Source organism: Aquarana catesbeiana, linkage group LG02 (genome assembly GCF_042186555.1).
Source record: "Aquarana catesbeiana isolate 2022-GZ linkage group LG02, ASM4218655v1, whole genome shotgun sequence".
NCBI classification, from domain to species: Eukaryota; Metazoa; Chordata; class Amphibia; order Anura; family Ranidae; genus Aquarana; species Aquarana catesbeiana.
Genome location: NC_133325.1, coordinates 412,144,672 through 412,157,762, shown reverse-complemented (window position 1 = coordinate 412,157,762; position 13,091 = coordinate 412,144,672). Strand labels below are relative to the sequence as shown.

General features: G+C 40.5%; 1 protein-coding gene across 1 annotated transcript in view; it reads left to right on the top strand.

Annotated features, from left to right (window-relative positions):
- Window positions 1-13,091, top strand: part of TINAGL1 (tubulointerstitial nephritis antigen like 1) — an 83,401-nt gene that overhangs the window by 44,244 nt on the left and 26,066 nt on the right. The window lies entirely within an intron of this gene.

The following is a 13,091-nucleotide window of genomic DNA, read 5'->3' as shown; positions in this document are numbered from 1 at the left end:
AAAATCCCTATAACATCTTCAAAGGTATATCATAACACTGTAAAATGTATAACATCGCAGACGCACTCCATAAATGGAGGAAGTTGACCTTTCATTCATCCACCCATCCTGGCACACATGCGTGCATAAACACATATGCGCGTAATTTAATTTTATCGGTTGAAAAAAAATGAATATTCTAGGCACTAGAATGAAATTACATGCATATGCCTCTAAACGCCATATGCACATAAATACAAGCCAGATTGAGCATTTTTTATGCTGGATTTTTCTGCCAGCACCAATCAACTTTCCATATACAACCCATTACCATTGGTGACTAGGCCAAAGATCCTCTATGAATACTTCTTGTGTATGTCATGTTTTGTTTGCTGTAAAGTTACTGTGACATTCAAAAAAATGGGAAATATACAAAGCAGTAACAGCAATGTGTGGTTGTGTTGTAGATATGTAATTTTATTTTTTTATTTTTTGTGTAAATGTGTTTTGTTCATAGTCTCTTGTTAGACATAACACAATTTCATGTTCGAAATGTAATCCAATTTTAAGTATCTTGTCATGCAAGCATGCACAGTTGCTCCCTGGGACCAGCGCCAGGGATTGTCTGCCCTCTCTCCTAGATTTTTTTTTTTTTTTACTTTCTAGAGACCAAGGCCTAATTTGATCAGGAATTTTGAAGAGTGGACACAGGAAAAATGAACAATAATGTCCATTCTGTGACTGCTGGAAACTAAAAAAAAAAAAAAAAAAAAACACAGCATATTTACCATGAATAAAATTACCCTTCCTCCAGATCACCATGTGCAGCACAGTTCTGGTTTATAGAGATTTTACTGCATGGCATTTTCCAAAGGAAAGAAGTCTGCATAACATTTTTAGCCTTTGAGAATAATTTAAATATGACTACATAACATACCACAAGTGTTCATCATGCCTAATCCATAAAGCAGTGCAAAGAACACTGAGATTGTGCAGGTTCAGTAATAATTGATGAATAGTAAACTGAAAACCTGACCTGTTCCTGCTCATTCTAATTGCTCTTTATGTTTTTTATTAGGTACGCCTTCAGATTTCAGACTATGAGGGCTTATAAATATGGGCATAAAAAGTGCTGCGTTTTGATCGTTCTTTACTAATATGAATGCAGCAGTATATTATGTTATGAGCCCATGCACACAGCTGTGTTATGATCAGTAATTTTGTACTGGGCTGAATAGCATCAATTCAAAGTGAAAAATGCTGCATCTGTGGTCATTATTCCTGCATAAATTGAAAACGGACTCTGAAGCTGGCCATAGACGATTCAAGCCATGTATAGGCAGGCTGAATGTACCCAATTTGATCGATAGATCAACTTGGGTACAACCAGCCTGTCAAATTTTACATACAATCATTGCTAGCAGCTGTTCTAGCTGCTAGCAATAATGACCATGTTCTCCTGGCCCTCTTGCAGCAATGTGCAGTAGAATAATTCTATGGATGTGAACTTTTTTGGGGCACATGTAAGTGGAAGCGCTTGACAAACAATTACGTGCATTTATTACACAGGAACTTCCTGCAAGCAAGATCATGTTATGCTTGAGCCCTAATAGCACCATTGTGCCTACCCTGTAGCACCCTATACTCCTACTGAGAGTATATGCTATAAATGATTTCTATTTGCCAGTCAACAAGTTTAAAGGAAAATATGATTATTTGATGGACCTGTAGGCTAATGTCCAGTCATTATAGGCAACTAATGTTCTCCTTTGTTTGATGCAGAAATGTGGTTCAGGTACAGACTTTATTCTCATAAGGATGATCCTGGTTTGGGTCTAAAACCAGAAAGAAGCTGTCAGTTCCTGCCCCATGGCTAAACAAAAGGGTGCTTGTGACATCACTGACCTCATATGGTTACATATACAGTATCTCACAAAAGTAAGTACACCCTCACATTTTTGTAAATATTTTATTATATCTTTTCATGTGACGATACTGAAGAAATAACACATTGCTACCATGTAAAGTAGTGAGTGTACAGCTTGTATAACAGTGTACATTTGCTGTCCCCTCAAAATAACTCAAAACACAGCCTGTAATGTCTAAACCCCTGGCAACAAAAGTGAGTACACCCCTATGTGGAAATGTCCACATTGGGCCTAATTAGCCATTTTCCCTCCCTGGTGTCATGTGACTCATTGTGTTACAAGGTCTCAGGTGTAAATGGGGAGCAGGTGTGTTAAATTTGGTGTTATTGCTCTCACTCTCTCATACTGGTCACTGGAAGTTCAACATGGCACCTCATGGCAAAGAACTCTCTGAGGATCTGAAAAAAAGAATTGTTGCTCTACATAAAGATGGCCTAGGCTATAAGAAGATTGCCAAGACCCTGATACTGAGATGCAGCACGGTGGCCAAGACCATACAGCGGTTTAACAGGACAGGTTCCACTCAGAACAGGCCTCGGCATGGTCGACCAAAGAAGTTGAGTGCACGTGGTCAGCGTCATATCCAGAGGTTGTCTTTGGGAAATAGACGTACGAGTGCTGCCAGCATTGCTGCAGAGGTTGAAGGGGTGGAGGGCTCAGCCTGTCAGTGCTCAGACCATACGCTGTACACTGCGTCAAATTGGTCTGCATGGCTGTCATCCCAGAAGGAAGCCTCTTATAAAGATGATGCACAAGAAATGGATTACTGGAACCATGTCCTGTGGTCTGATGAGACCAAGATAAATGTATTTTGTTCAGATGGTGTTAAGCGTGTGTGAGGAGTACAAAAACAAGTGTGTCATACCTACAGTAAAGCATGGTGGTAGGAGTGTCATGGTCTGGGGCTGCATTAGTGCTGCCAGCACTGGAGAGCTACAGTTCATTGAGTGAACCATGAATGGCAACATACTGAAGCAGAGCATGATTCCCTCCCTTCGGAGACTGGGCCACAGGGCAGTATTCCAACATAACGACCCCAAACACACCTCCAAGATGACCACTGCCTTGCTATAGAAGCTGAGGGTAAAAGGATATGGACTGGCTAAGCAAGTCTCCAGACCTAAACCCTATTGAGCATCTGTGGGGCATTCTCAAACAGAAGGTGGAGGAGCACAAGGTCTCTAACATCCACCAGCTCTGTAATGTCGTCATAGAAGAGTGGATGAGGACTCCAGTGGCAACCTTTGAAGCTCTGGTGAACTCCATGCCCAAGAGGGTTAAGGCAGTGCTGGAAAATAATGGTGGCCACACAAAATATTGACACTTTGGGCACAATTTGGACTTTTTCAATTAGGGGTGTACTCACTTTTGTTGCCAGCGGTTTAGAGATTAATGGCTGTGTGTTGAGTTATTTTGAGGGGACAGCAAATATACACTGTTATACTGTACAAGCTGTATACACACTACTTTACATTGTAGCAAAGTGTAATTTCTTCAGTGTTATATGAAAAAATATAATAAAATATTTACAAAAATGTGAGGGGTGTACTCACTTTCGTGAGATACTGTATATCTATTTGCAGCTTTCCTAAAGGATCATTTCTTAAGAATTTGCAAACTGTTATGGCTATGGGTAAAGTTAGTAACCTGCGTTAATCAGCCAGAATGAATTGTCCTTATTTGGCTACTAATAAAAAGAAAGCCTATTAGTTGCTATGAGTTGGGGCTCATTTAGATTAGTAGTTAAGAGGTGTTAAAAATGTGTGGTTGAGCCACATTTTTAGCACCTCCTAACTGCCCTCCATTAAGCTGCAAAGGTAGCGGACGGTGGTGCTTGCATGTCAAGTTTGACATGCTTTGCTTCATGCCCGCTGCAAAAAATGATCGCTCCCGTCACATTTGGCAGGCTGTAGCACCACCAAATGCGACCCATTCAAGTGATAGGGGATGCACTGCAAATGTCCCGTAACTGTGTGCAATGCACACATCTGCACCACATTAAAAAAGGCCCTAAGGAGGCGTCATATGGGCTCCTCCAAACGTAGATTGCTTTTCAGAGGCATAGCAGTTTAGACGCAAGTCTAAACCTAGCCAAACTGTACTTTGCATTCAGTTATTATATGTTTTACTACCAAGGATCAGTCTACCACAACTGATGTGAGAACACAGTAACTTGATGGCTTAGATTGTCAAATATACACATTTATATTGTGCTAGCAATTTATGCAGTGCTTTGCATACTGTACATTAATTTCAGTCCCTGCCCTCAAGGAGCTTACAATCTAAAGTCCCTATCTCACATGCATACATACACAAACTAGGGCCAATCTGTACAGGAGCCAATTAACCTACTAGCATGTCTGTTGAAGTGTGGAAGGAAACTGGAATACCTGACCAAGCATAGGGAGACCATGAAAGCACCTTGCGGTTAGTGTCCTGACCAGGATTTGAACTGAGGACCCCATGACTGCAAGGCAGAAGTACTAAACACCACTGTGCTACCCACCTATACCTAGTATAATACTTTCAGGTACACTTGCCCTTAAGCAAGCTTGCATTGAGATGTTTCTGTCCACAGTGACCTTAAAAAAGGCCATTATGGATGATTTATACACAAAGGGCAATATTAATATGATATTATGAATAATCATCCTAAAACCTCCCACATGACAATGGTCACTCTCATAATTTTGTATCTTATATTGTCTACTATGAATAGCACTTTCTTGGAGTTGACACAGAACAGTTACACACTGACAGCGATTGAATAAACATTTACGAAGTGTTTCTGCAGTCTTGAGTGCCCATCAATGTTTTATGAATGTCGTTAGCTTAGGGTTTTCCTGATATTTGCATCAGTTTGGAGTATAAAATTCTATATTTCTTTCATTGTGTCCAACTAGTGAAAGTGTTTCTGGTATAATTGGGTCTAGTGACCACCTCACAGATGGGCATAGATTTACAAGGGCGGTCCACCATACTGTTATGTACAGACTGAATGCCAGGAGGTACATCTGTGGACCGGATGAAAATGTGAAAAGGAGGGAGCACTGTCAGGCTGTTTTCTTTTAGGAGGAATCACAGCTGGAGAAGTTTTCCAAATGTGTCTAATTAATCCTTTATTTATTAACCTTGTTATGTCATTTAAAGTGACACTAAACAATTACCTTTATCTCCAAAAATGTCATACTCATCCACTACTACTAACTCACTCAATCAACATGAACTATTTTTATTCCTTATGCTGCTAGCATTAGTATATAGATAGGAAGGTATTTCAAACAGCAATATATATATAGCGAGCGCTCCACCTACATCAGCAGCTAGCACCCAAGGTGACTATACAACCCTTGTAATCAGTATATTCAAACAATGTGCAGCTCTTTAACAAGGCAATATAACAATGAAAAATCTGTCGATTACAGCGCAATCATAGGCTTGCGCAGGGGGTGTGCCAGGTGTGCCTGGGCACACCCTAATCACTGGTGCCCATAAGCATATGGCTCTGTGTGCAGGTTCTCTTTCAGCACCCCCAAATTCACAGTCCATGTTTGAGTGTCTAAAGATTTTTTTAATAACTTGTCCAAAATAATCAGTGTGGTCAATGTAAGACAGGGGACTTTTCCTTTAATTTGTGGAGGGATACAGCAGCTCAGAGCCACAGAATTCGATAGTGCTTTCATAGTTCTGGCTGCAGGGGTCAGGGTTGCCACTTACATTGAATTGAGAAGTGTCCCTTCGTTCTTCTGCCACCATACCCATACACACACGTGTGTTTGAGTTTTGGGGTGCACACCTTAATGCAATAGGCTACGCACACCTATGAGCGCAATAATTATAATAATGTGGAAGGTTGTGATTGAGAGTAAAAGTCCATATAAAGGAAAGTTCTTCCAATAAACAGTTGACAGTAGTACTAAAAGTTGCAGATATTAACGCATAGCATAACATCCATCCATAAGGTGTCACCAGGTGCATAAGGACAACTCCACACGTGAGCCTTCACCCAAACAACGCACATACCAGATAAAGGAAGTGAATAAGCATCAATCGGTAGTGAGGACTCAATCCTCTTCGGTAAATGCCATAGGTTGGAGGATGTTATCCCGAACACCGCACTAGGTAAAAAGCTTACCAACCAGGAGCTCAAGAAGATTTATATAGTGTAGTATTTATTGATTTAAAAATTGGCAGCAGTATTAAAACATAGTAAAACATAAAGTAAGTGCACTTACATTGTTAGCCGCCGTTCCAAATACATGGAAGCAGCGGTGAGACGTCAGCAAATAGGCCCCTACCGACGTGTTTCGTGCCACACTCATTATAAAGGGAATTCCTCAAGTGCACTTACTTTATGTTTTACTATGTTTTAATACTGCTGCCAATGTCAATACATACACTATATCAATTTTCTTGGGCTCCTGGTTGGTGAGCTTTTGCTAGTGTGGTCTACTGGATATTATCCTTCAACCTATGGCATTTGCCGAAGGGGATTGAGTTCTAACTACCGATTTGATGCTTATTAATTTCCTTTATCTGGTGAGTGCATTGTTTGGGTGAAGGCTGACGTGTGGAGTTGTCCTTATGCACCTGGTGATACCTTATGGTTAGATGTATGTTATGCGTTAATATCTGCTACTTCTGGTGAGCTGATGGTACTACTGCCAACTTTATATTGGAAGAATTTTTCTCTATATGGATTTTTGCTTTTAATTACAACCTTTCACATTCTTTATGCACCTAGTGATACCTTATGGATGGAATGTTCTTTAAGGCTTGGTTCACATTGGTGCAATGCAGGAAGCCTTGCGAATCCACTATGGGTTCCTGCATCGCACATGACTCGAAGGCAGTTCACACTGCCATATGCGAACCGCTGGGAGTGTCAATACAAAGTTAATGACACCCCCAGATCGATTTGCATACTGCAGTGCGAACTGTCAATTCGGACAAGAATCGGATCGCATGGGTGTAAACACCCGTGTGATCTGATTCTGGTGCAGACCAAAAAAGGTTTCTGCACGACTTTGGTCTGAATGCGATGCAAATTCAGCCATACAATACATCACATGTGATTTGCACAGCAGTGCGGTGTGAATCACATGCCATGTCGCACAGTGCACTAATGTGTTAGAGAGACTATATTTTGTGAATTCCACGTGAGAGAGAGTGCCCTGTGGAAGTGTCCTGTGAGAGGGACTTTACTATGGAAATACAATATGAGAGAGTGAGTGTTCCATGAGAGTGCTCTGTGGGAGTAACTGTACTGTTGAACTGCCATATCACAGAGTGTCCCATGAGAGCATTCAGTGAGAAGGGCTCTACATGGGAATGTCCTGTGAGAATGAGTGCCCGTACGTGTGTCCTGTGAGAGGGACTGTACTACGGGAAAGCCATGTGAAAGACCTAAATCTTTTAAATGGTCTGTGATGTCACTTGCAGAAGCAGCGGTCTGCTTTAAGGTCTGGCATAGAAGAAGAGCACCCCTGCACAGTTCGGATTGTTGGTGAGATACGTAAAAAAGTTAGTTTGGGCCTGCTGCCTGTGTGACTTTTCCATTAACCTGACAGTGAAAAAAGTGCATGTAAGATAAGGTCCACAAAATGCCAATTACCAAACCTTGGTGCATTTTATGTCAGATTTTAACATAGAGGAGAAACATTTTTTAGTTTTGACACTTGACCTGTACTCATGCTGAAAATATCTGCTCTTTCTTAAATTTTCCAATTTCATGTGCCATATTAAACTTTATTTGATCGATTTGGAGTTTGTTTGATTGAGGCTGATGGTTTAAAACTAAAACAAAGTGTAAGTGGAGCTGTTGCTCATAGCAATCATTATGACTTCCAACCCTTCCAGGGTTCATGTTTCAGTGGAAAGAATGACTCTACTAATAGGCAACAAGAGCTCTGGTTGTTTATTTTTCTCAATAATTTGCTTGTGTCACAATCTTGTTTTTTTTTTTTTTTTATGAATGTTAATACAACGTCAAGTAATCATGATCTGAGATGGTGGATGAGATACTAAAGTCAATCATCGGATATCAGTCATTTTTATACTGTGAGCAAATGGGAAAAAATCAGCACAAACTGAAAGATGAGGTTCCCAGGAAAATGCTTCAGCTAAACTTAGACTTCTGTTTGCAGCCTTAAAAGGAAGCTGAAGTGTTCAAACACATAAGGCAGGACTGTTCATAATCCCCAAACCCTGGAGTTTGTCTAATGCATAACTAAATGTCTGCATGCAAGCTTATCATGCCATAGCTACTTTATGCACAAGGACCATACACACATCTCATCATTTATACAACACTATTCCCCCTCTGCTCATCAGTTACTCAGAGTCGCTTTCTATGCTGTGCATATATTTTCTTTTTGGGTACACCAAATATATATGTCATTTGTTGACAATAGAATGTATACTCTGTGTACTAATACTACCTACAAAGCTTGTGTGCATACCGAATTCTGTACTTACCAACCAGAAAACAAGGACATTTCCTCTGTTTTTTTAAAATATAAAAGTCCTCATGAAAAAGGTGTGAGCGTGTATAATGACCTAAATCAATAGGTGCAGCAATAAAGCAAAACATGAAATATTTAAAAACCCAGGCTGTACAGTGCCTTGAAAAAGTATTACCCCTTGAAATTTTCCACATTTTGTCATGTTACAGCCAAAAACGTAAATTTATTTTATTGGGATTTTATGTGATAGACCAACACAAAGTGGCACATACATATTTTTTTACATATACATATGTGAAAAGTGTGGCATGCATTTCTATTCAGCCCCTTTACTCTGATACCCCTAACTAAAATCTAGTGGAACCAATTGCCTTCAGAAGTCACACAGTTAGTTCACCTGTGTGTAATTTAATCTCGGTATAAATACAGCTCTTCTGTGAAGCCCTCAGATGTTTGTTAGAGAACCTTAGTGAACAAAGAGCATGATGAAGGCCAAGGAACAACCAGACAGGTCAGGGATAAAGTTGTGGAGAAGTTCAAAGCAGGGTTAGGTTAATAAAAAAAAAAATCCCAAGCTTTGAACATCTCACAGAGCACTGTTAAATCCATTATTTGAAAATGGAAAGAGTATGGCACAACTGCAAACCTAGCCGTCCACCTAAACTGACAGGCTGGGCAAGGAGAGCATTAATCAGAGAAGCAGCCAAGAGACCCATGGTAACTCTGGAGGAGCTGCAGAGATCCACAGCTCAGGTGGGAGAATCTGTCCACAGGACAACTATTCGTTGTGCACTCCATAAATCTTTTTTTATGGAAGAGTGGCAAGAACAAAGCCATTGTTGAAAGAAGTCCTGTTTGCGAGAAGCCATGTGGAGGGACACAGCAAACATGTAGAAGAAGGTGCTCTCATCTGATGAGACCAAAATTAAACTTTTTGGCCTAAAAGCAAAACGCTATGTGTGGTGGAAAACTAACACTGCACATCACCATGAGTACACTATCCGCACCGTGAAAAACATGGTGGTGGCAGCATCATTTTGTGAGATCGCTTTTCTTCAGCAAGGACAGGGAAGCTGGTCAGAGTTGATGGGACGATGGATGGAACCAAATACAGGGCAATCTTAGAAGAAAACGTGTTAGAGTCTGCAGAAGACTTGAGACTGGGTGGAGGTTCACCTTTCAGCAGGACAATGACCCTAAACATACAGCCAGAGCTACAATGGAATGGTTTAGATCAAAGCATATCCATGTGTTAGAATGGCCCAATCAAAGTCCAGACCTAAATCCAAATGAGAATCTGTGGCAAGACTTGAAAATTGTTGTTCAGACGCTCTTTATCCAATCTGACAGTGCTTGAGATATTTTGCAAAGGAGAATGGCCAAAAATGTCACTCTGTAGATGTGCAAGGCTGGTAGAGACGTACTCAAAAAGACTTCCAGCTGTAATTGCAGCACAAGGTGGTTCTACAAAGTATTGACTCAGGGGCTGAATACAAATGCACACCACACTTTTCATGTATTTATTTGTAAAAAATGTTGAAAACTGAAAAGAGGCGCATGCGCGAAGCCGTCTAAGCAGGACATGTCTGCTTAGAGCTCCGCAACGACTGGGACCCGATAGCCTAATATACCAAGTCATACCAGACCAAATCCTCCACACAGTGCCTAGTTTCTTCCCGGAGTGAGTGGGCATATATTGGCAGCATGTATAGTGAAACAAAATGACCATAACACCTGCAAAGATCACCTTTTGTCTACTCATTAGTTTAATTTTCTTTCGATAATTGTATATTATAACTATTATTTAGAATTATCCTACTTTACCTCATAATATACAACAATTACATTAAACCTATTCTGTACTTATAACTCGTTGGTTAAACAGTTCTCATTAATAAAATGTTAAATGTCTGTCTTAGTACCAAAGACAGCCCACTGCACCTCCATTCATTCCTCGAGTAACCAACATCGATTTGGACGCTTTTTGGAAAATTTATATCCACTGGTTGGTGATTTATCATCACCCCTTGGATACTCCCTCCAATTAGGAGCACTTTTTCTTTTATATTCTGTTTACCTTTTCAGGTAGCTTCTCTTAAATACCTATTGTATTAGTGTTTGTATATGCTGTGCAACCCCCGTTGAATTCCCTCTCCTATTCCTACTTTACAGAATAACCCAACCTTCCCTAATCTTCTCTCCCCCAGAGAGGAAATCCCTGGTTTCAAATTTAGTTGCCTTCTACTAAATCCCCTCTGTATCCAGCAATGTCCTCCCTGAATATACTGACACTTAATGTACAAGGTCTCAACTCTCCCCCGAAATGCACTAAAGCTTTTAACTTTTTCTCCAAACTATTGGCACATGTGGTTTGCCTACAAGAGACACACTTTATCTCACAATCTTCACAAACCAGACACTTTTCTGGCCTTGGCATTGCGAAAGACCAATTTTATACCCCAAAACCTGCTTAAAACTTACTAAAGATATCTATACTAGCAACCCATTAAAAATGCTTAAAGCAGGGGTCCACCTATCTATCGTTTTTTTTTTTTTGAGTTCATTCACAAACTTTTCTTCTCAGCATTACATACTCACATATTGTGTGTAATATGTCCGCCTGTGTCGGATTTCGTCGGAAAGAATAACTTATATTATTCACTGCAGGCGGTTTCCATCTTCATTGTGGGCATTTGAAGCCCAGAAGCATTTATTTCCTGGATGTGGTGAATGCTGTGCTCCCAGCATTCACCGCTTGTTCCCGCACATGCTCAATGGCATCCTGGGAAGCCTGAGACTAGCTCCCAGGAGTCTGGGAGAGGCTAGAAACACGCCTACTCCCACGGGAGGAGAACCAGGAAGTGCAAAGAAGAATAGAAAAATAAAAGGTAATTACGGGGATTTAAATTTTTTTAAACGGCATGTCAGCATCTAGGCAAGGAAGAGAATATATACAGATATTGTTCAAAATTTGGGTGGAACCCCGCTTTAATGAATTTCATAAAAAACTAACTGAATTATACAAAGATACAAATTTTTTCGACCATTCTTGTCTGACCACACTTTTATCTACAATCCATCTCCACTCACTCTCCCCGTTCCACCAGGAAACTCTAGAGACACCTATCACTGAAATACAAATACAATTACAAACCCCTATAAAATCACTCAAGTTATGTAAACGCCGGGTGTTGATGGTCTTTCAGCCACTTACTACAAACATTTTACATTTCTCTACTATCTCCCCTCATGGTTGATGCCTTTAAATCCCTCCTTAACGGTCACTATTTCCATGCTGAATCACTCACCGCCTCCATCTTCATGATTCCTAAACCCAATATAGACGATACATCTTGGTCTAACTATAGACCGATATTCATCCTTAACATTGATATCAAGATCCTAGCCAAAATTCTCTCTTCCAGACTTAACCCCATTATTGGCTCCCTAATTCATAAAGACCAAACTGGATTTATCCCCTTAAGACAAGCAGGTGACAATATACGCCGAGCTACACTCCTAGCTCATGTAGCTCGTTACTGCCGTATTCCTGCATGTTTGCTTTTGTTAGACATACGAAAGGCATTTGACTCATTATTGTGGCCTTATCTATACTCTATCCTTAATCAATGGAGATTAGGACCACATTTCCTGAGATGGATCACCAACCTATATCAGCACCCGAAAGCATATACTTCCTATTCAGGATTTAAATCTGGTCCCTTCAATATTGAGAGAGGTAATGCCCCCTTTCCCCTTTCCTTTTTGCTCTGGCAATTGAACCCCTGGCCCAACTCATTCGATCCAATCCAAACATCAGAGGACTAGAACTTGGTGGTTTTCATCATAGATTATGTATGTTTGCAGACGATGTCCTAATATTCCTTACTTCACCCATAATATCAACATCAACTCTTTTAGATATCCTCTCCAAATTTGAATGAATATTGGGCCTCTCGATAAATCCTCACAAATCAAAAGCCCTAAATTTTTCATTACCACCTGCTATCCAAACGCAATTAGTTAATTCCTTACCATTTACCTAGACAACGACATATATCTCATATTTGGGAATTAACCTCACGGCCAATCCTATGGAGCTCTATGCAACAAATTACCTGCCGATGTTATCACAGCTTAATAAACTCCTCACAAATTGGTCAACCTTACCTTTGGCATGGATGGGTAGAATTACAGTGATAAAAATGTCTATCCTCCCAAAAATCCTATACCTTTTTAGCGTGCTTCCTATCACGATCCCATTGCATTACTTACGTATTTTACAACGTAAAACCTTGCAATTTATCTGGGGCAAAATGAAACCCCAATTACCTAAACCTACCTTATATTCTCCCAGAATTCGAGGAGGTCTTGGCGTACCAGACTTCACCAAATATTACTATGCAGCCCAATTGTCACAATTACCCAAATATCACGCTACGACTGAAACCCCACTATGGGTAGCATTGGAGTCGGTTGATTGTGACCCTCTTTCCACTGCAAATCTTTTATGGCTCTCTCCTGCACAACGTCGGACAATTACAAACCCCATCCCCAAACACGGCCTATCTATTTGGGATAGATTAAAAGCCCAATTTGGTCTACAATCTCGTCACAATCCTCTTCTTTCCTTTCTCCATAATCCATCATTTTACCCAGCCTGGTCCTCCCCAACCTCCTTCATAGCCTGGTCGAAAGCAAGATTGACATGTGCCCATCA